The 21,562-nt window shown below is 42.3% G+C and overlaps 1 protein-coding gene across 4 annotated transcripts in view; it reads left to right on the top strand.

The window, feature by feature from the left end:
• The window catches only part of CSNK1G2 (casein kinase 1 gamma 2), a 70,793-nt gene that overhangs the window by 6,616 nt on the left and 42,615 nt on the right, over positions 1-21,562 (top strand). Inside the window, exon 3 of one of the 4 annotated variants that reach the window (XM_088149472.1) lies at positions 1,978-2,109. The exons of the other annotated variants lie outside the window; for them this stretch is intronic. The gene's annotated coding sequence lies outside the window, so the exon portion shown is untranslated. The remainder of the gene's footprint in view (positions 1-1,977; positions 2,110-21,562) is intronic. 4 annotated transcript variants of the gene reach the window in all.

Genomic DNA, 21,562 nt, shown 5'->3' with positions numbered 1-21,562 from the left:
ATGGGGTAGACTGCCAAAAATGAATCTGACTCTCCAGTCTGGCCATCTAGAGAGGGACTGCTAAGAATCCCCCTACCCTTTCCAGTTTACATAGGTTGTGAACTAAATGATGGATCTTCTCCATGGTAGCCCCCCACTCTCTGGAACTCTCTTCCCTAGAATTAATTTGGCCTTACTGCCCCTTGCATTATACAAAGAAATTAAATTGGTATTGTTCCGACATACCTTCAGCTCTAATTGATTGTGGGTGCCATCACAAGGGAATTTTAATTATATCAGTGTTTTCATTCTTCGTATTTTGTTGTAATTTCTGCTTCTTTGCTTTTGCTGTTAATTTCTGTTTTTTGCATTTGCTGTTCATTGCCTTAAATCCAACAGGTTTGGGGTGGGTTGTAAATTCAGGTGATAGGTTGATAGCCTGTGAACATTGGAGTTAATGTTGCTCATGCCTCCAAAAAGGGAGTGATAGAATGTGCTATTGGAGACTGGGATAATATAAAATGAGGCACTTAAATTGATCGGGGTGTTTTGCTATCCCTATGAGGAAAGGTTAAATGATAGGCTGTCAGTGAGTCAAGAACTGTACCCAGGGTGCTAAAATAGGGTTCAGAACTATTATTTCTCTGAGTTTGCAGACTGGGGGAGAGGGAATATAAATTTCTTCAGTTATGCATGTTGTTTGCAAGAATCCTTATCTTCCCATTAATCCTTAGACTATTACTATTTATTAGTATAATTTTATCTGTTATCAAATTAATTCTTTTTTTAGCTGAGTGCCCTCTGGATAGAAAGGCAAGATATAAATCAAATAAATAATACCAAATAACTGAAAGCATGCAAGAAATTCCTCTGGGCAGGTTGAGAAAAATGACTTATTACCCTTATTACACTTTTATTTCCTTTCAGGCTTTAGATATAGCAAAAAAAAAAAAAACCAGACCTTTGCTGTAGTGTTTGTGCAGAGAAGCTGGAAAGTTATCTATTTTTGAAGGCTAATAGCTACAGATTTGGTTTTGGGGTTGGTAGGTTTGATTACTGCAGTATGTGGATCTATCCATGGTCCACATACCTGGCATGGCTTGACATTTTTGTTGGTTCAGAGTGGGCCTGATGGACTGTAAGTTCTTCAGGCCCACTCTGGTTGTGTAAATTCTTTTCCCCAAAGTTCACAGTCCTCTATTGGTTTCTAACTTGCCTTTGGATACAAAACATCTGGAAGGATCGGCTTCTCCCGTAGGAATCTGACTAGTAGTTGATATCTTCTGATGGCCACAGACATTTCTAAGAAGCCACAGTGATATCAAAGTGATGTCACACACATCATGATGTCCTGACCTGCGCAGTGTCATTCTCCCCACCATGCCTTGGATGCCTGTGGCCCCCTTTTTTATATACAGGTAGTCCTTGCTTACCAACTGCCTCAGTACGATGGTGTTAAAAGAACAGCTTTGCAACCAATCCTCACATTTACAACAGTTGCAGCATCCTGTGGTCACAATGATCGCCATTTGGGCACTTCACAACTGGCGCACATTTATGACCATCATAGCATCCCACAGTAACATGATCACTGTTTGTGTACTTCACAACTGGCTTTTGACAGAGTTAATGGAGAATGCGGAAGTAAAATCACAAGTCACATGATGTCTTGCTTAATGGTGGTTCGCTTAATGACCGAGTGGGAAGTGACATCGTAAGCCCGTTGTGGTCACATGATTTTCCGCTTAGCGGCCGCAGTGCTTAGCAATGGAATTGCTGGTCCCGATTATGGTTGCTAACCGAGGACTACCTGTAATAATATTGTGTTTGAAAACTAAGATGCGGAGATGATTTCTGTGGTTTCTTCTCACAGGAGATTTGCTAGCTCCATCGTGGCTATTTCTGGGCTGCTGGATAGAGTCTGTCCTACTCAAGTTTTCCATAATCCTTAACACTAGATCAGAATATTTATTTCATATTGCTTGTTCTGCCTTTCAGGACTGTCCTGTTGTTTGACTTATCATTCTCCTGGGGTGACCTTTTCCACTGGAATATGGAAGGGCTCGTGGTAGAAACACAGCGTTCAAAGCAAAAGGCAAGCAAATGCCATGCTCCAGGGAAGGGAGGAAGGTAAATGGACCTGGATTTAGAGATGCTGCTTCTCCCAAGATCTGCAACCCTGCAGAAAGGAGGAGGAGGCGGCAGAGGAGGAGGTGGCTCCCTTTTCAGGGAAATTGGCAAGCCCTGGTTTGCAAAACAGATGGCAAACCAGGGCTTCTTTCTCTGTTCCGCCAGCCGGGAGCAGCAAAGCGAACAACATATGGAGTTTTTTGGCTGCTGGCTGGTGTGATAGTAGCAGTAGGCCAAGGATCTCCTGGGGGATAAAGCTACTTCCCATCCTGATGGTTGCCTGCACTTTCTTGGCAAGGGCCTGCCTGCTCCTTCTGCTCTTTCTGCACCTGTGTGTTTTGGTGCTATATCTGTCCATCTCTCTTCTGCATGATGGTGCTGATCAGAACAGCATAATGGGAACAGACTGTCTGAGTGTTCCTGGTAAATTCCCAGCTTGCCTCCACCCACCAGTTTCGATGCTGAGTCTAATGACATTGGCTAATAAATGCAGACCAAATGTTGGCGGGAGGCAAAGGTTTGGGTCATTATTTCAGGGAATAATTTTCCAGGCTGGGAGAACAACTTTCATAGAGCTCCAAGTCATTCTATAGTGAATTGGGTTGCTTTCCTGCTTTTTTCCCAAGGTCGTCTTTTTCCCCAAGAGGGAGCTTTGATTTCTAGATGTTGTAGATATGGGTCCAGGCCCTAACATGGTGCAGTAAAAGCAAGACCATCCTTGCATCCATATTAAAGATGTGACTCAGTGACCTGATAGTTGGACTTGGACTAAATATTACACCCGCAGTATTTTTGTAAGTGATTGATCAGTGATGCTTTTCAGTCCAGCTAGCTTATTGGAACAAAAATGTGGATATTCCCAAAGGACTAGGCTCTTGGGACTGTGACATTCTATTCCCGAACTGAGCCCATGGAGTCACACTGCCAATATCATGATTGATTGAATAAGGCACAGTTGGCTGGGTTCACACATTTACAAAGCCATAAGGGGGTGATTTGTTTTGGCTTAATGTATTTTGTAAACCTGCCATTTTGATATATGAATTGTGGTTTGTGATTGAGCATGATGTGTGAACCCAAGGAGTTACGGCCTTGTGCAGTAGGTGAACCCAGCATATGGATGCGTGTAGGTCAATCCTCAGGGTGCTAAAGGTCCACTGTTCGAAAGGTCTCTGCCTGAGAGCTTCATCAATGAGAAGTGGCTTTGTCATTGGGCTGCGGGGTCCGGGTGCACGTTAGAACTTGTACAGTGGTATGGTTGATTTGTTGTTGACTCTTTTTTTATACCTCAGCTGCAGATTGTGTTATATGGTTTTTTATATAGTTTTTATGTTTTTTTTATATTATATTCTGTTTTTAATTGCTATAAGCCACCCCAGAGCCATGTATTTGAGATGGGCAGCTGTATAAATTGAAATTATAAATTGAAATTATCTTATTGAAATCAATAAGAACTACCACTGGTTCGCCATTTCTGGTTTAAGGAAGTGGTTGAACTCTTTTAGAATACATTCAGTAGATTGTGGTCTGTTAATTCTGTTTTTTGACGTTTTTGTTTTTTGTTTTGTTTGATTTTGTTTGTAAATGTCAGCATTATAATGGATTAGTGATTTTTATCTGTTTTCTGTCTTCCTTTTGCTAATTATTAATTGCAGCTTATCATTTTTTATTTTGCTTTTTAATTTTTTTAACTAAGTTCCTCATTGGCTCAGCAAAAGTTAGTGATTGGGTGAATTAAAAATCAAATAAGTAAACAGTGGTGATTTGGGGAGCAGAATGCCCTTGTTCTCTATGGATGATGACATTGCTAGAGAAGAAAGGGCTTTGTCCTTCCAGGAAATGAACAGGTTCCCTCAGAAGGAAAGGCTTATGGCATTTACCATTCTCAAATAACATCAGTCTTATACGAAATAGCTAATGATTTGGCAGTAATACTCATTAATATTTCTGCTTCTCTTTTTCCTATTCTGCTGCTCATATGTAATACTTTTGTGAGTATAATCCTCAGTTTTGAATCTGCTGACATAATTATAGCCCATATTGATTAAAATAGAGCTACCAGATCTGTCACCATGTAGGTAACCACTAGATGGCAGCAGTGAGATACTGAAAAATCTACACTTTGCTGCCACGTATTGGTCATCTTAAATTTTGCAGTCCCCAGTAAGACTGCCTGTCCCTTCGCCATAGGAACCTGCTGTAGCTCTTGGGCTTTTAGCACCCTTCTTTAAACAGACAAGATGAATGTAGCCAATTTGGTGCTTGGATTACAGTCTCCATAAAGTTGAGCTAGCTTGACTAGGAGTCACATGTTAATGGGAGTTGTATGCCGAAACACTTGGATGGTACCCAGTTTATCCTTGAACTGGATGAGAAGCATTGGCTGCATCTAAGAAGGGAAGAGAACAGGACCAGACCACTAATTCAGACATAATTCTGACCCATTGATGTTTCCATTTGTACACTACCTTAGTTTGTCATTTTTTGGCTTAATGGAGATATGTAAACCATTGGTTCAACTCAGCATGATGCATCAACCCATCCTTTTTTTTTTCTTTTTTTGCTAAAAGTAGATAAACTTCCTCTTCCCAAGAGGCTTGGTTAGAATATCACCAGCTGCTGTGAAGCTGCCTTGGCAAGAAATAACATATGGTGCCATGGCAAAGTGAGAGTGGTACAGGCTGTCTTTGAGGCTGCCTTACCTACAAGGCCATTGTAGTCCAAGTGAGGAGATAAGACCCAGTTGATCAGGAGCACAACTAACTCTTTTGCTTTGCTGGCAAGTAGTCCTTAACTTTGGTTATTGTTATCTTAGTAAAGCGGTTAGTGGTGCTCCCTAGTTGCTGATGCTGGTCACTTCATGGCATATAGAAGTTGATGGATGAGCCAGGAGCAGTGGCAAAGTTAAGCCAGTGGTGAAGCCATTTGCCACCTCACTTGGTCTGCTCCCAAGCTCAGAGACTCACCTTGTCTTGTTTACTTCTTTATTAGATTTATATGCCACTAAGTTGATGCTGACTCATGGTGGCCTACAAAAATGAAGATTAAAATATCTCTAGTAGTGGCAAAAACATCCATGATAAAACAGTGTCTGTGATAAAGGTATTTGCAACAACTTATATTAAAACATCCACAGTAGGAATAAACATACCAACATTAACTTAAGAATGTCCTCCAACCCTTGGGGGCAGGAATGTTATGATTGTTCCTCTGTATGAGTAACTATTTGTAATGCTATTTTTTTGGAATGTTTGATTTCCAGTGCACATAATTGTTTACATTATATGTTTTGGTTTTAATTTTTGACTATTATGTTTTGTGTATATTTTTGGGAGTTGTAAACCACTCAGTTGATTGGAGAGGCCTATCATGCTTGTAAATGAATAAATAAAATAATAAATAGTTAATGTAAGTGAATAACAGTCACAGCCATTATTAACATTTATAGCAAACATCACAGATGAGTGACCATCAAGCTCTCTGGACCAGTTGCTTTTTGGAAGGCCTGTACTGTGGAGTCAGTCTGCTATTAAAAGGAAGGCTATTCCGTAAAGTTGGGCCACTGTGGAGAAACATCGCTTGATTTCAGCCCTTGTGGAAGGTTCTGTTCAAAGTATGATGGGGGTTTGCTAAGTGGCATCAAAGATAGAGGAAGGGATGCTTCAAAGTTGTTGGAATTCCAGCTAATGTTTTTCTTATGTGTCATATGTTTTAATGCGATAAGGTAGGAAAACAAGAATGAAAAGCTTTTATTCATGTCTCAAAATGCCATGCTTGGTGTGAGCAATTATGTTTGCTATGCCTGCTAATTTATGTAATGTTCCCCAGAGCAAAAGTTGGTTAATTTTACGCATACAAAATTTAGGTGTGGCTTTCTTATTCCTCAGGAGTCAGGCAATGCATCTTATGTGGAAGCCTTTATAAAGTGCTTTGTTATGGCAGGGTTCTCTCATGGATTCTGTATTTAACCTGATTTGGCTGTGTATTTTCCCTTTGTCCCAAAATCTGGTAGCTGTCTTGTTTCCTAGATAGATTGTGGTAATATTTCAGTCTTCCCAGAATGTTCTTTCTCTCTTAGAGATGCATGGCTTGGCATTGAAGACTTTTATATTTAGATTTAGAAGTGAGACACCTGGAGGTTGTTTTTTGTTTTTTGTTTTAAACAGCATCTGCACAAATGCCTTTCCCTCATTTCCATGGATGTGCTGAGTGTGGAATTAGGCTCTTTAACCTAACGTCCAGATTTTTTTAAAAAAAGAATACTCTAGCAAACAATTTTTTAAAAAGCATTTCAGGAGGGATTTACTTTTGATTTTGGAATATAACAAAAATATAAAACTTGAGATTCTGGAATGATATGCACCCCAAGAAATCCTAGGCTGCCCAAAGAATCCCTACATACATTGCAATGGGATTGTAATTGTTAATGTGACATGCAGAAGGAAGCACTAAATACAGAGGAGGTATTCATATTCACTGTACTTAATTCATTTAAATTAAATCAAATCAGCCTTAGAGTTTGTCATGGCCCAGTTTGTTGGGAAGAGGCTGCAGCCTGCTTCTCAAAGGTGGCCAGCTCCAAACAGGATTGTATATCCTAGTAAACAAGATAGCATAATGATAATCATATTCTGTATAATGCACTCTGTAGTTTTGATTTTGCCTTTTCCCTAAGTGTCTGCAAAGAGTATTAAAGATAATGATATTTTACTTTGTATGCATGGCACTTTTGTTCTGTGAAGAGGCAAAGCCATTTTTTGAGGGGGGGGTTCTCAATCTTCACCAATCAGGCATCAACGTGGTGTGCTTGTCTTGATCCTTGATTGTCTCCAGCCAGCTGATTTCTGATGCAGAGGCCCTGATGTTCTTTCTCTGATGCCAGGTGCTGCCCTGTCTTCGTGGGGTCTTGGAATTCAAGAGGCAGGGGGCTGCTCTGCCTGATTTGAAGATCAATGGGGGATGGCACTTCCTAGGAAGAGAGGTTCTGGGCTGCATTTCGCTTAACCAGGATCCCCTCATGGATAGACCATAGGAGAGAGTTGATTCCCTTGTGGGTTTTAGCTTATAGTAGCCTTAGCTAGAAAGAATGAAAGAGTTCTTGCAGGAAAAAAAAACGGAGTAAAATATAACTCTTGTTTTGTCTAGCAGAGCTACTGTATTTCCAAAGCTATTAATTAAAGCAGACTAATCTTCAAGGGTTTTCCACCTAATATTTGCAGATGTTTCCCTCAACATTGGGAAAAGAGGACATTCTGGTACATAGATTGTTGGGGATAGGTGAATTAGGTCAATCATGGATGAGCAACTCTGTATGGATGCAAGTTTTCTTAACCTATACAACTAATCCTACAAAGGAATTGATTGATTTTTTGATTATGTGCCATCAAGTTGATGTTGATTCTTAGCAACCAAATAGATACATTTCTCCATGACGATCTGTCTCTATCCTGCTGCTGGTCATCCTCTTCTTCTCTTTCCTTCCATCTTTTCCAGCATTAGAGCCTTTTCTAGAGAGCTAGGGCTTCACATAATGTGTTTGAAGTAGGACCATTTGAGCCTCAAGTGAGAACTATGATTTGTTCAATGATCCATTTGTTTGTTTTCGTGACTATTCATAGTATTCTTCGGATACTAAAGTTCAAAAGCGTCAAAGCTCTTCCTATCCTGCTTTTTCAGAATCCAACTTTCGCTTCCATAGAGTGTCACAGCAAATACCATGGCTTACACTATTTTGATCTGTATAGGTAGACACATCAGGAGATCTGAATATCTTTTCTAAGGCCTTCATGGCTGCTCTACCAAGTGCTAGTCTGTGGTGCATTTCTTGACTACTTGGGAGGAGGAGGCTGCTTGGTACCATATAGGTATCATATCAAAACATCAATCAATAACATTAAATACTGTCGTGGTTCTTACTGAAGAGATTTGTGTAAGCAACAGGATTATTAGGAGACAGAGAAATTGCTGGATATGATTTTGGAGGGTGGATGGGAACAGAATATTATCTTTCCTCTGCCACTCCCTAAAGCTACAGATAACCTGGATGTCTTTATCTTTTCTCACCAAATTTATATGGCTGCCTAACTCACAAAATGCATCTTCGGGCAGCATACAATCATAAAACAGATCACAATATCTCAGTGACAACACTTAAAAACCCCAATTAAAAAAAAGAGAGCAAACCCTTTGATCAGGGCAGAGCCACATATATTCAACCTCCCAGGATGAACCCACCTAACATCCTAGTCCCACTGTTTGAGGGAACATTGAGGACTTTAAAGTGAGGGAGTGAGATCGGTCCACAAGGCAGTCACTATAATGGAAAAGGCATGACTCATTTTCCTGGGTCCTGACAGCTGTCATTGAATGGACCTGGAGTGTGTGGGACAGACAGAAATAACCAGATACAGGCAGTCTTGCAAATAACCCAGCCCTAGGCCATATAGGGCTTTATAGGTGATACCTAGCACCCTGAATTGTACCCAGAAGCCTCCTGGGAGCCAGGGCAGCTCACCAAGTAGCAGTGTTACATGGGCATATCGAGGTGCACCCATAACTACCTGCTCTGCTGCATTCTGGATTAGTTGTAGTTTCTGGATGGTCTTCGGGGCAGCCCCATGTAGAGTGCATTGTTGTAGTCCAACTGAGAGGCGCTTGAAGTATGAAGGACCATGAGCAGGACCTCCTGGTCCCATATTGTGGAAATGAAAGGTGTGAGGAGGACTTTATCTGGCACCTCTTCTTTATTTCATGTTGAGAGTTAGAATGGGGTAAAATGCTGCAGCTTGAGAAAAGATTATTGGAGACCAAGCCCCATTGAACTAGGCAAGACTTATCTTTGCACCAGGGGAGTGAGTTCTGTCTTAAGCAGAGTGATGCAAATTGCTGAATAGATTGTGGAAGCAAAAGAGGTTTTACCAAAGCACACACTTTTGTCTGCCTTCACAGGCCCACAGAATCCAGCTATTCTTGACACAGTCACAGTGAGTAGACACAGACCCGCTTGTCAGCTGCTTGTTTGGGAGATGTGGTTAGTATGGATAAAATGCCTCATTCATTGCCATCTTTCCCTCTTGCCAAACTGTGGGCATCGCATTTCTCCTGGGCCACGTGTCTTTCAGAAACAGCTGGAACAGATGAGGACCGTAATGGTAGAAGCCTCTGCTGACTAGCCAACTGGAAATGAATTCTCCTTCTGTTTGCAGTCAGGGGTTACTTCCAAGGGAATAGCAACAACCCACAAAAAACTTTGACACCTCTGCAGTCAGAGGTTCTGTGTATGTGTGTGTGAATTAAGACACTGGTTTCAGTCGAATGAAAAATTAAGCATGGATGATGGCTTAGCTGGGCACCCCCACCATGGTGTGTATTCTGTCTTGAGGACAGTCCTTCACAGAAAAGCAACAGATACTTTCCTAGGGAACTTCGTCAGTTGAAGTGACAGCTAAAACAGAGCAGATGCTCTGAATGCAGAAAGTCCCAGTTTGATTCCTGTCATGTCTATCTAGGCCGGGAAACAAATGAAAACTCTGGAGACATTCTGACAGTCCGTGCAGATAATATTTGTGTGATGATTCAAAGATCAGGACTGTTATAAGCCGACTTGGTGTAACGTTCATTAACTTCGTAAGTTTCACCTTAGTTGCAGGGAAAATCCAAGGAAGTTAAACAAGCTTGGGTTTTCCCTGATTGGTTACAGCGATCAGGTTAACAGTAGCTTCGGATTTTATTCATTTATTTATTTCATAAATTGCAAGGCCACGTCCTCTACAATTTCATCTTGAAGCATTCACGTCTTCAATGTACTGAAGCAATAAAGTTCTTGAAGTAAAGCGACACTTTAGTTATGAAAGGGGAGGGCGGAGAAGCAGAAGCGAAATAGAAACCATGCACCCCAAACAAAATTGTGGAAGTTGCTAGTTCACAAGAAATGTCACTGCTGCTGAATGCAGTGCCACCTGCGGCTCAAAGAGAAAGGGAATTTTCCTTAGTTTGCAGAGGAGCTCATTAGTAGTCTCGAGAGATTAGAAAAGTGGAGATTTACAGAGCCCCGTTTAAAAGATGGCCTTTCGCTCTTGAGGGAAATGTGAAACCCTGAAAGGTTTCCACCAGCAGAGGCTCTCCACAAGAGCATTCCAGGAGAGATTTGGTTGCACGCTCGGAGTGCATGCGCATTTCACACCGTCTGAAGCAGGGGAGTTTACCTTGGCCAGGGGCCATGTTGCAAAACTAATGGTTGGGGCTAGGACAAAAATAAGCATTTCATTTCATTTCATTTCATTTCCAATTTATTAAAATTACAGTTAATTTTATCAGCTCCTGTATTTAATAATTTCCCTGTCCTGTCACGTCAGAAATCATAATTGAATAACACTTGAAGCTCTGAAGTCCCAGATTATGCCTGCCTACCTGGGCTGGAGTCTTGCTCACTCTTTTCCCTGGTCTTCCCCCCCCCCCAAAATCTCTCTTCCTCATTTCCTCTTTACAAGCAGACACATATTTTACTTCAGTGACTGGCTCATGTGGAGAAGCATGTGTGTGCCTATTATTTTTAGAACTTTCCTGCTTTTCAATCCCCGTGCCACCTCTTGAAAAAAATGTTTTTTTTTCCATTGTGACATTTCTAGTTCCCTTTGGTATTGCCTGGTGTGTATGTGTTTTTTCCACCTAGGCATGGCTTGCCCCACAAGGAGAAGCCCAAGAATTAACGGAGGGTGGGCAGCAGACCCCGTCTTATTTTAGCATCAGGAAAACAGAGGGAACATTCATACATTTCTCTCCCCCCTTCATGGCTGCCATGGGCCAGGAGAACATATAGGTCTTGGCCTGCTGAAACTATTAGGTGTGCTTCTTTTAGCTAGGCAGGGAAGGGAGAAGGAAAGAGAGGGCAAATAAATAAATAAAAGAAAAATCACAAGCAAAACAGCAGAACCACAGCAGTAACTTCTGTCTGATTTAAAAACAATTGATTTTCAGTTCTCAATGTCTTAACTTCTGAGGTGTCCCGGTGCTGCCAGCAAACGTGCTTCTCCTTGCTAGATGTTTCTTGGTTTGGGGAGCCGGGAAGGAGAGGGGTGAAAAGTGATTTGCTGCACTTTTCTCAGAATTCTGGCTTTTGGTAAAGAGCCAGTTGGGTCTGGTGGTGAAGGCACCGGGCTAGAAAGCAGGAGACGGTGCGTTCTAGTCCCGCCTGAGGCACGAAAGCCGGCTGGGTGACTTTGGGCCAGTCCCTCTCTCTCAGCCCAACTCACCTCACAGGGTTGTTGTTGTGGGGAAAATAGCAGGAGGAAGGAGTGTTTGGTATGTTTGCCGCCTTGAGTTATTCATAAAAATAATAAAGGTGGGATAAAGAATCTTAAAAAATGGGACGGTGTGCTTGCTTGAGACATAAACAGCCTCAAGGCAGGAAATAGTGCAGGGATTTGAGCTTGAATGGGAAAATGCTTAACTATGCTCAACATAATGCAGACGTTTTTGGGGAGGGTACCATCTTGGATTATTTTTCCCTGCATGCCCAAGACTGTATGTATTCTGCACGTTTCAGGCGCGCAACAGAAAATATAGATAGGATACAGTCTTGGCTATGTACTTATTACATTTTTAATCCCACGCTTTCCCTCTCTACCCCTATTTTATCATTTCAGCAACCCCGTTAGGTGGACTAACAAATTTATAGAGAGCTTGGCTAGCCCGAACTCATTCAGTGAGCATTATACACTGACTGGGAATTTGAATGCAAGACCTAGTCTGACAATTAACAGGCTAGGCTCCAAACCTATACTGTACCATATATCATGTTTTCTGTGAATAGGCCCTGCTGAAATTAAATGGACATTTATGGATAGCTCTATATAGGAATACACAAAGTTGAAAAAATGTAAGAAAGGACAAGCTCATTATTCAAAAGGATAGGAGGAGTGCTCCCTCCTGAATCTAAGAAAACATTCGATATCTAGATCAGTGTTTGTTTATTTGTATTTCAAATTTGACACCACCCATCTCACGAGGAAGTGACTCTGGGCGGTTCACAATAAAAACAACAAATAAATGTTAATTAAAATACAATAAAAATAGTATAAAATACAATAAAACCAAAGACATATAGAAATAATAATAATATCTTCCAAGGTGCTGGTAATCGAAAATATATTAACATATGGGAGCACCTTCATGGTGTTAGCCACCCCCAGGGTTGGTTGCCCCTTTTCTCACCCCATGCAAGTTGACAGAGCCAGGTCTTGACTGCTTTCCGGAAGGTCAAGAGAGTAGGGGCCTGCCTCACCTCTGGGGAAGGGTATTCTGTAGGGCGGGGGGCATGGCAGAGAAGGCTCTCCTTCTGGGTCTCGCCAGTTGACATTCTTTCATCGACAGGGTCTGCAGCATACCCTCTCTGCTTGACCGGGTGGGATGGATCAATATAATGGGGGTGAAACGGTCCCTCAGGTAACCCAGTCCCATGCCATGTAGGGCTTTAAAGGTGACAACCAGCACCTTGAATTGGATCCAGAAGCAAACTGGGACCCAGTGTGGCTTGTGCAGCAAAGGTATGATGTGTGCCATCTTTGGGGCACCCAAAATTGCCCGCACAACTGCATTTTGAACCAGCTGTAGCTTCCGGATACTCTTCAAGGGTAGTCCCATGTAGAGCCCATTGCACTAGTCTATATGGGAGATAACTAGGGCATGAGTGACTGACTGGAGGGCCTCCAGATCCAGGAAAGGGCGTAACTGGTGCACAACACGTAGTTGAGCAAAGGCCCTCCTGGCCATGCCTGCCACTACTCTTTGAGCAGGAGTTGTGAGTCCAGGAGGACCCCCAGATAACACACAGGGTCTGTCTGGGGTATGCCACCCCATCCTGAACCAAAGATGGTAAGCTTCCGGATACAGAGGAGCCCCCAACCCACAGCCAATCCGTCTTACCAGGGTTCAGCTGAAGCCTCTTGTTCCCCATCCAGACTCCCACAGCCTCCAGGCACTGCGAAAGGGTAGTCACAGCATCACTCACATCACCTGGGATGGAGATGTATAACTGGGTATCATCTGCATATTGATGATACCTCATCCCATGATGGCGATGTTCTCACCCAGGGGTTTCATGTAGATGTTAAAAAGGAGCAGAAAAAATACCGAACCCTGTGGCTCCCCACAAAAGAGGGGCCATGGGCTAGACCTCTCGCTCCCCATCAACTCCGATTGGGACCAGCCCTGGAGGAAGGAGTTGAATCAGCACAAGCCTGTGCCACCTATCCCCAACTCCCTGAGCCAACCCAAAAGGACACCATGGCTAATGGTATCGAAAGCCACTGAAAGGTCAAGAAGAACAAGGATAGATGCACTACCTCCATCCTGCTCCCACCAGAGATCATCCAAAAGTGCGACCAATGCTATTTCCGTCCTACATCCGGGCCTGAAACCTGACTGAAAAGGGTCCAGATAATCCGTTTCATCCAGTATCCCCTGGAGCTGCAATGCCACCACCTTCTCAACCACCTTCCCTAAAAGTGGGAGACTGGATGAAAATTGTCCAATACGGTGGGATCTAAGGATGGTTTCTTGAGGAGGGGATGTACCAGTACCTCTTAAAGACGACTGGAAATACCCCCTCCCTCAAGGATGAATTCACCATTGCCTGGACCTACCGACATGTCACCTCCCAAATGGCCTTGACCAGCCAGGAGAGGCAAGGGTCTAATTGACAGGTGGTGGCATTTACAGCCTAGAAGATCCTGTCCACTTCCTCAGGTCCAACAGGATCAAACTGTTCCCAGATGACAGGGTAAGCACATACCCCAGGCATCTCCACAGGCCATGCCACACGCTTGATATCTAATTGGGAACGTATCCAAGCGATTTTACCCTCCAGATGCCCAGAAAACTCCTCTGTGCGGCCCTGTAGGTGGGTCACTGGGCCCACCTTTCCCAGAAGAGATTGGGTGATCTTAAACAGGGCTGCTGGGCAGCATCCTACAGATGCAATAAGAGTGGAGAAGCGTTGACATTTTGCCACTCTTACTGCCACAAGGTAGGCCTTAATAGCGGCTCTAGCTTGTGTTCGGTCGGATTCGGTCCTTCTTTTCCTCCAGCAGCGCTCTAGACGTCTCTTAATCCTTTTCAGAACCCTCAACTCCTCTGTAAACCATGGGGAGTATCGGGCTCGATGAGTCAAGAGAGATCACACGGGCATGATCTTGTCCATGGTCTTGGCCACCTTCCTATTCCAGGTGGCGGCCAGGGCCTCCGCTGGACTGCGCAGCATATCCTTGGGTATAGTCCCCAGCTTCCTCTGGAGCTCCATTGGGTCCATCAGTCACCAGGGGCGGACCATTCGAATGGGTCCTGCCTCCCTGCGGAGGGGGGTAGCATAGGAGAATCTCAAGGCCACCAGGGCATGATCCAACCATGACAAGGGGGACAGATGTAATTCCTCCTTCAGATCACATTGCCACTGCTCCAATAAGAAAACCAAGTCCAGGGTGGGACCACTGTCTTGAGTCGGGTTGCAAATAATCTGGGACAGGCCCATGGCCACCATCGTGGTCATGAACTCCCAGGCTGCCTCCGAGGCATGTCCCAGGGACAGCAGATTGAAGTCACCCAGTACCATGAGTCTGGGGAACTCCACTGCCAGCCCTGAGATTGCTATGCAGCAGGGAGGCTGGTACAATAGCAGCAGTCCCAACCGTTCTCATGAGCCCAACTTCAGGAACAGGGTCTCACAACTGGCCACTTGTGGAGCAGCTCCCCTGAAGGCCAACAGAGACTCCCAGATGACAACCGCTACCCCTCCTCCCCTGCCCTGGGGTCTCAGCTGGTGCCAAACCGTAAACCGGGCTGGGCACATTTCTGAAATGTACCAGTGATGAACATGTTATTGCTAAAATGTATACACCTTTGCTGAAATATTTATTTATTCTATTTATTTATTATTAAATTTGTATGCCGCCCATCTCCCCCAATGGAGGATGAGACAGAAGAAGAAGAAGTGAAAGAATGTATGATAAAATGGGCTAAAACTTTTGGCTATAATAGACAAATGGATCAATGGGAAAATATGTTGTTGAAAGGATTGAAATTTACATTATGTTCTAGCCTTCAAGAGAATTTTTTTTAAATGATGTATCATTGGTGTTTGTCACCAAGAAAAATTGTCTAGAATGTATAAATGTACTTCAAATCTTTGCTAGAAATGTGAACAACATAAAGGGACATTTTATCATATTTGGTGGACATGTAAAAAAGCCAAAAATATTTGGATACAAATACATTAATTCAGAAGATTTTAAAGGTTAAAGTACAACTGCAACCAGAGACTTTTCTTTTGGGACTAATGGACAGGCAACTAGGAAAAAGTCATGGAACTTTGTTTTTATATATGACAACTGCAGCAAGACTATTATAGGTTCAAAAGTAGAAAGGTTCGATAGTACCCATAATGGAGGAATGGTTGGTGAAGATGGTGGAACTTGCATAGATAGCTAAATTAACATCCTTGATCAGAGAAAAGACTATCTACATTTATGGATGACTGGAAACCCCTTATAGACTTTTTGCATGAAATGGGAAAAAATCCATAAACCCAATTTTTTCAGGAGGAATCTGGAAACATGTTCTTTAGCATATGTCCTTTGGTCAGATTCATTACTGGCTAGGCCTGAACAGGCTTTCCATTTTCCTTGCTTGAAATGCATCTGTCTTCCAACTGAGTAGTGTGCCCATGTGGCCGTGAATTGCAGAGAGTAAGTCATATAAATGGATTTTGAAACTACAGGATAGAAAGAGTATTGTTGCCTTTAAACATTGCTGTTGTAGAAGACTCCTGAGAATACCACGGATAGTCAAGAAAACAAACAAATGGATCATCAAAAATCAACCCACTCAAGGCACAAATGACCAAGCAGAAATTATCCTACTTTGGACACATTACCCAAACACTAGCTCTCTGGAGAAGGATCTGATGCTGGGAAAGGTAGAAGGAAAGAAAAGAGAAAGACCAGCTGCAAGGTAGATAGACTCAGTTATGGCAGCAGTGAATGCACCATTGGAAGACCTGAAGGATCACGTTCAGAACAGTTAGTCCTGGAGGAGATCCATCTACGTGGTCACTAAAAGTCAACACTAACTTTATGGCACATAATCAAGTCCTACAAGAGCCTTACTGGATGAGATCAAATATTTCCTGCAGTTTCCTCCACCCTAGTGCCTTTCATATGTTTTGGTCTACAGTTCCTATGGCTGGGCTGCCCATGTAGGTCTCCTTCTTATGAGAAAAAGAAGAAAAACTATGCTCCACAACAGGCAGAATTTTATAAACCTTTATCAGGTCCTTGATTTTTTAAACTCAAAAATACCTCAGGTGCCTTTAGCTTTTTTTCCTAGAATTGATCCAGTCCTCTGAATTTTTGATTTCCCTTGAACTAGGGAATTTGCCTTATTTTAAGTATTATATTTACCTTTTTATTTTTGTTTATTTTTTATTTTCCTCATTTATATTCCTTTGGTGCATTTGGGTCAAATTTTTCAGTTGTAAGCCAGCTGACTGAATTACATTGGTCTTTGCAAACCACTCTAGCATCGTTTTCTGAACTGATGAGCAGGCTAAAAAATCTTTCAGATACTAATTCCTTCAGTATATAATGAGTCTGCAATAACAAATGGATACTTTCTGTGCTTGCTACCTGGGATCCTTTTAACTTGAGATCACCACAGATTGAATCTGGCTTTTAGCATGCAAAGTATGTACTTAATCTCCAAGGTACAACCTGTCCTTTAAAATTAGAAAATTGGGTTCCCACAACACTGGACTAGGCTAAAATTGTTTTAGCATATTGTAGAAATCCAGTAAGCCATTGCCTTATCCGTTGGGTGAGGTCATCCAATGGTTTGGGGTGAGGTATCATCCCCTGTTGTGGGGAGATGGGCGGGGACAAGTCTATTAAATAAAAAATAAATAAAATATCCAGCATTTTATATCCACCCCAGGCCACCTGAGTGATGCTGTGGAGGTTCTGTCTCACTGCCTGGACGCTGTAGGAGCCTGGATGGGACGCAGCACGCTTCAGCTCAACCCAAGCAATACTGAGTGGCTCTGGGTTTTTGGACCTCCTAGTTCTGGGGATCTTCCATCTTTGGATATGGATGGGGTGGTGAATGAATGCATAGATGGATGGATGGATGGATGGATGGATGGATGGATGGATGGATGGACGGACGTTGTGTGAATTATATTATGTTAAGCCATATTATAGTTTTTTTGCTTGGGTGTAGCAATTCTGTTTGGTTAATCTGTTTTTAGTGTTTTGTGGGAAGACTGCTAAGAGAGTGCTGGTACAAGACCCTCTTGCATTTAGGTATATGAAATTACAAGTCAGGAAAGTTGAATCTCCTACAGGTGGGCCCTGCAATAAAATGTTATGGTATAGAATGCACCCTCTTTAAAATTCCAACCAGTCCATTTTTTCCCCACCATTTCGATTTTCAGTCTTGCCTTCTCCATCCCTGCACCAGAATACTCTCTGGGCATACTAAGCACATAGTTGCTTTTGAATTCCTTCTATACGTTTCTGTAAGTTGTGGGCTTTTCTGGACCTGGCTGATACTTTCTTCTTTTCTTTGTTTCCCTCTTTTCTTCGTTTCCTCATTTCTGGGCACTGAAAATAAAGGGAGTAGAAAGTAGAAAATTGCTTGATTTTTTACAGTGCTGATGTGCCCCATGGAATCTAGTCCCCTTGTCACAGACAAGACTGTTGCTGTGATAAACTGTATAGTGGACCAATTTCCTTTGAGTTGAAGGTTCTCTTGCTGATCTTCTCCAGTTCCCACAACTTCTGATCTTCTCCAGTTGCCCAAAGCAGCGTTCAAGGGCCACTGCTTATTCTCTTGTCTTGACGTGCGGGGTGTTTACATTTCATAGAGAGGAAGTCATATATGGGGTGGGTGGTGCATGAAAAGCCGAAAGCTCAGAAAATAACCAGAGCAGGAGAACACCAGAGATGGAACAGGAAGCTGAGCTGGCCAAGAATAAGTCTGATGGAGGGGAGGCCAACAGAAAGCCAGGTAGGCTTTCTTAAATGGATGCAGAAATTGAACACAGTAATAGAGATGCAACAGTGGGAATTTCAGTGGAAGAAGAATGTTAAATTTACTTTGAACATTATACTTAGAACTGATATTAGATGTTTTGGTGTTGGTATATTACTCCAGTCTTGATGGCTAAAATGAATCATTCTTTTTCCAATAAAATGTTGGAAATGTAATGAACTGGTTAGATTCTTCTTTCATATATGATGGCAATGTTGTGAAGCCCAACAATACTGGAAAATAATTCATAATAGAATGGAACAGATTTTGAAGGTTATAATTCCATTGCAACCTGAGTAATTCTTATTCAATTTCAGCAAATCATATATCTCTTCAAAATGCAGCAAGCTAGCATGGTCTGCATTAATGGCTGCAAGGATCTGGTGTGCTTTATACTGGAAATGACCTTTGATTCCTTCTTTGGAAGAAAGGTTAATTGTGGGAATACACGTTGATGACCACCATAACCTCCTATGTAAAAAGGAAATTATGTAGAATTTAATTCTAATTGGAAATCATTTTTGGATTATAATGTTATATGTGGATTGTGCCTTATCAAATATTTGGGTTTCTTATCTACAGAATTATATCTGTAATTTCATCTGATCTATAACTTTTAGTATTGGTCTAATGTATTGCTTACTGTTTATAGTTCTGTTAGTGATTTGTATTGTGTTAATCAAATGTGTTCAGTTTAAAATCCAATAGAGATAATTATCTGTACCAAACAGGAAGGACATAGGTATGGGCAGTTTAAAACACCAACAATCAACAGTGAATAGCTTGCTGCCATTCAGGCACATGTTCAAATGGGAGAACAAGACTTGGGAGATGTGATTTAGTGGCAGAGCTTATGTATTACATGAAAACAGTTCTAATTACAGAATGTTGTGCACCAGAATTGCCATATACCCTCTTTCTTGAGACCCTGCTGCGGATAACCATGGTGGAAGATCATACTAGGCTTAGATGTATAAACAGTCTGATCTGAGAGGTGGCCCTTTTCTATGTCTCTACAAAATTGTGATGTGAAGAAGCTGAAGTTGTGAGCATTCCTAGATTGTAAGCCTGCACTGCAGGTAGAGTTTGTTTGTTTTGTGTGGCACCAGCACATGTTCCCACTGAGGCTTAGCCCTTCCCCTCCCTCTTGACACACACTGACACACTTTCAGGAAAGCCTTCCCCGGTGGTGGGTTGGCGCTGCCGGCGTCTTATGTGTGTGTGTGTGTATGTTTATGATGTTGCTTCCTTTCCCAACAGCTGGCCTCCTCCTCCTCCCTCAAGCAGTGTCAGCTTCTGCCTGACGTAGACTCAGCCGATGATCCGTTCAGTCTTTTTTGTGAGTAGTTAAGGAGTTTCCTGTTGAAATAAGAGTCTACGTGGGTACAGGAAAAGGAGGAAAACAGCATTTTATGCAGGCTGCTCCTTGGATGTTCCGCTCAGGGTCGAAAACTCTCACTCGTGCAAATCAAGCCCTTAAAGCTACCATTTGTCCCAGGGCACATAAGGAAGGAAAAGGAGGGTAAGAAAACCATACACGTCATAACATTTTAAGTACTACATGGTGAAATGTCTTTCTTGGTTAATCCTCTGCAACATACAATGTGCTGTGTTGCATTGGACCCAAAGTTCATGGAGTTCAGTGTATTGTTTCCAACCTGGGTGAATGAGAATCCTCTGAAACACAGTGAGATAATGAAGGACGACAGCCATGCTTTGTTGATTTTTCTGTCTGGTATTCAAAAATAGGCTGCTTAGGAATATGGAAGAACCACTAAGCTAAAGTGAAGAACATTGTACAAAGTACATTGAGTCTCTTTAGCCCCTGCGGATTGGTCTGAATTCACTTTTTTGTAATCCAGTTGATCTAATTTAAAAGTGATCCATCTATTGCATGTAGCCCTAATTACTAACTTTGGAGACTAGATTGTGGCATTTTTGTTGAGTGATTTCTAACATTCAAGACAACTTCCCACTTTTGTCTTTTCAAAAGCTGAACAGGAAGAGAAATGGGTTCTTGGAAATGGCACTTTTATTCACTCCATGCATGCCACTTTAAGAGGAAGACTGGGATAAAATTGTAGGAACTGTAAAAAAATAAAATAAAACAAATGCTGTATGGAGAGGTGTAAATAGAATTGGAAAGGGCCATTTAAGGTAACTGCATCCAAACTCTGTATTTCCTGTAGAAATCCAAATTAAAGCATCCCCATGAGATGTCCAATCTCTTCTTGAATACATCTAGCGACAGAGAGCTCTCCATTGTCTTTGGTAATTGGCTTCATTATCAGACCACTCAACTTGTACTTGCTTATGAGGTAGGGGAAGAAAATTGGTCTGCAGCTCTCTCCCACTGTATGTAGTTGCTCCTCAAGGACAAAGTTGCATTCCAATCTTAATTCAACACAGAAACGTTTTTTTAAAAAATGTATTAGATTTCACTTTTTCTCTTGAAGGTCAAGTGGCATACATAGCAGGCCCTCCTCCAATTTCCCCACAGCAGCCCGGTAGCGCAGGTTGGTCTGAGAGAGAGTAACTGGCCCAAAATCACACTGTGGGCTTCCATGACTGATAGTAGACTTGAACCTTGGTCTCTCTGGTCCTTGCCCAGCACTTCAGAACAGAATCTCTCCCGAGTAGCTATCATTATGTTTGCACATCATGCTAAGGCATATTTTTTTAACCATGTCCGTCACAGCATGTTAAGACAAAAACAAGCCACCTTATGGCTAAATAGGAACTCCAGCCATTGTCATCCTCAATTCTGTTTTAGAACCTAGCCAGAGCTAAGTTGGTTGTTAGTATATTCTTCCTTGTTAGGCCAAGAAGCTTTTGTGTGCTTTGTTTTATTCTGTTTTTAGACCATAACTAGGAAGAAAAGAGGGTCAAAGCTTTTTTCTGCAATAGAACACACTAATCCTATAGTGGGGTGCAAGGAGAAAAAGTACTCCTTTCTTTTTTGTTTTCTCAGCTGTGCAAAGCTTTACTACTGTTTGGGAGATCTTGGACCATCTTTGTGTGTGTGTTTCTCCCCACCCAGCAAAATGCTATTTTAATAAACAGCTAGCGAGTGGGTGGTGTATCTTTCAATCCAGAAGTGGTCCAACAGGTCTGGGGGTCTTCTCAGCTGTCCAGATGTTAGGCAATTAACTCCCAGCATCCTTGGCCATGTTGACTAGGGCTTATAGAAGATGGAATCCAACTTCTGGAGGGCCTTGAGTTCTCCACCCTAGCTTGGAGCAAAGTGACACTGGAGCTTCTAAAATGATGGAATTGGAGGGGCCAATTAGATCATTGAGTCCAACCCTGTGCTCAGTACAGGAATCCAAATTAAAGCATCCCAAACAGATGATTGACTAATTTCTGCTTGAGC

The sequence above is a fragment of the Python bivittatus genome, unplaced genomic scaffold (genome assembly GCF_059951505.1).
Source record: "Python bivittatus isolate LINGU-HERP-01145 unplaced genomic scaffold, Pbiv_v1 ctg000580_np1212, whole genome shotgun sequence".
Taxonomy (NCBI): domain Eukaryota; kingdom Metazoa; phylum Chordata; class Lepidosauria; order Squamata; family Pythonidae; genus Python; species Python bivittatus.
This window is presented reverse-complemented; position numbering and strand designations above follow the sequence as displayed.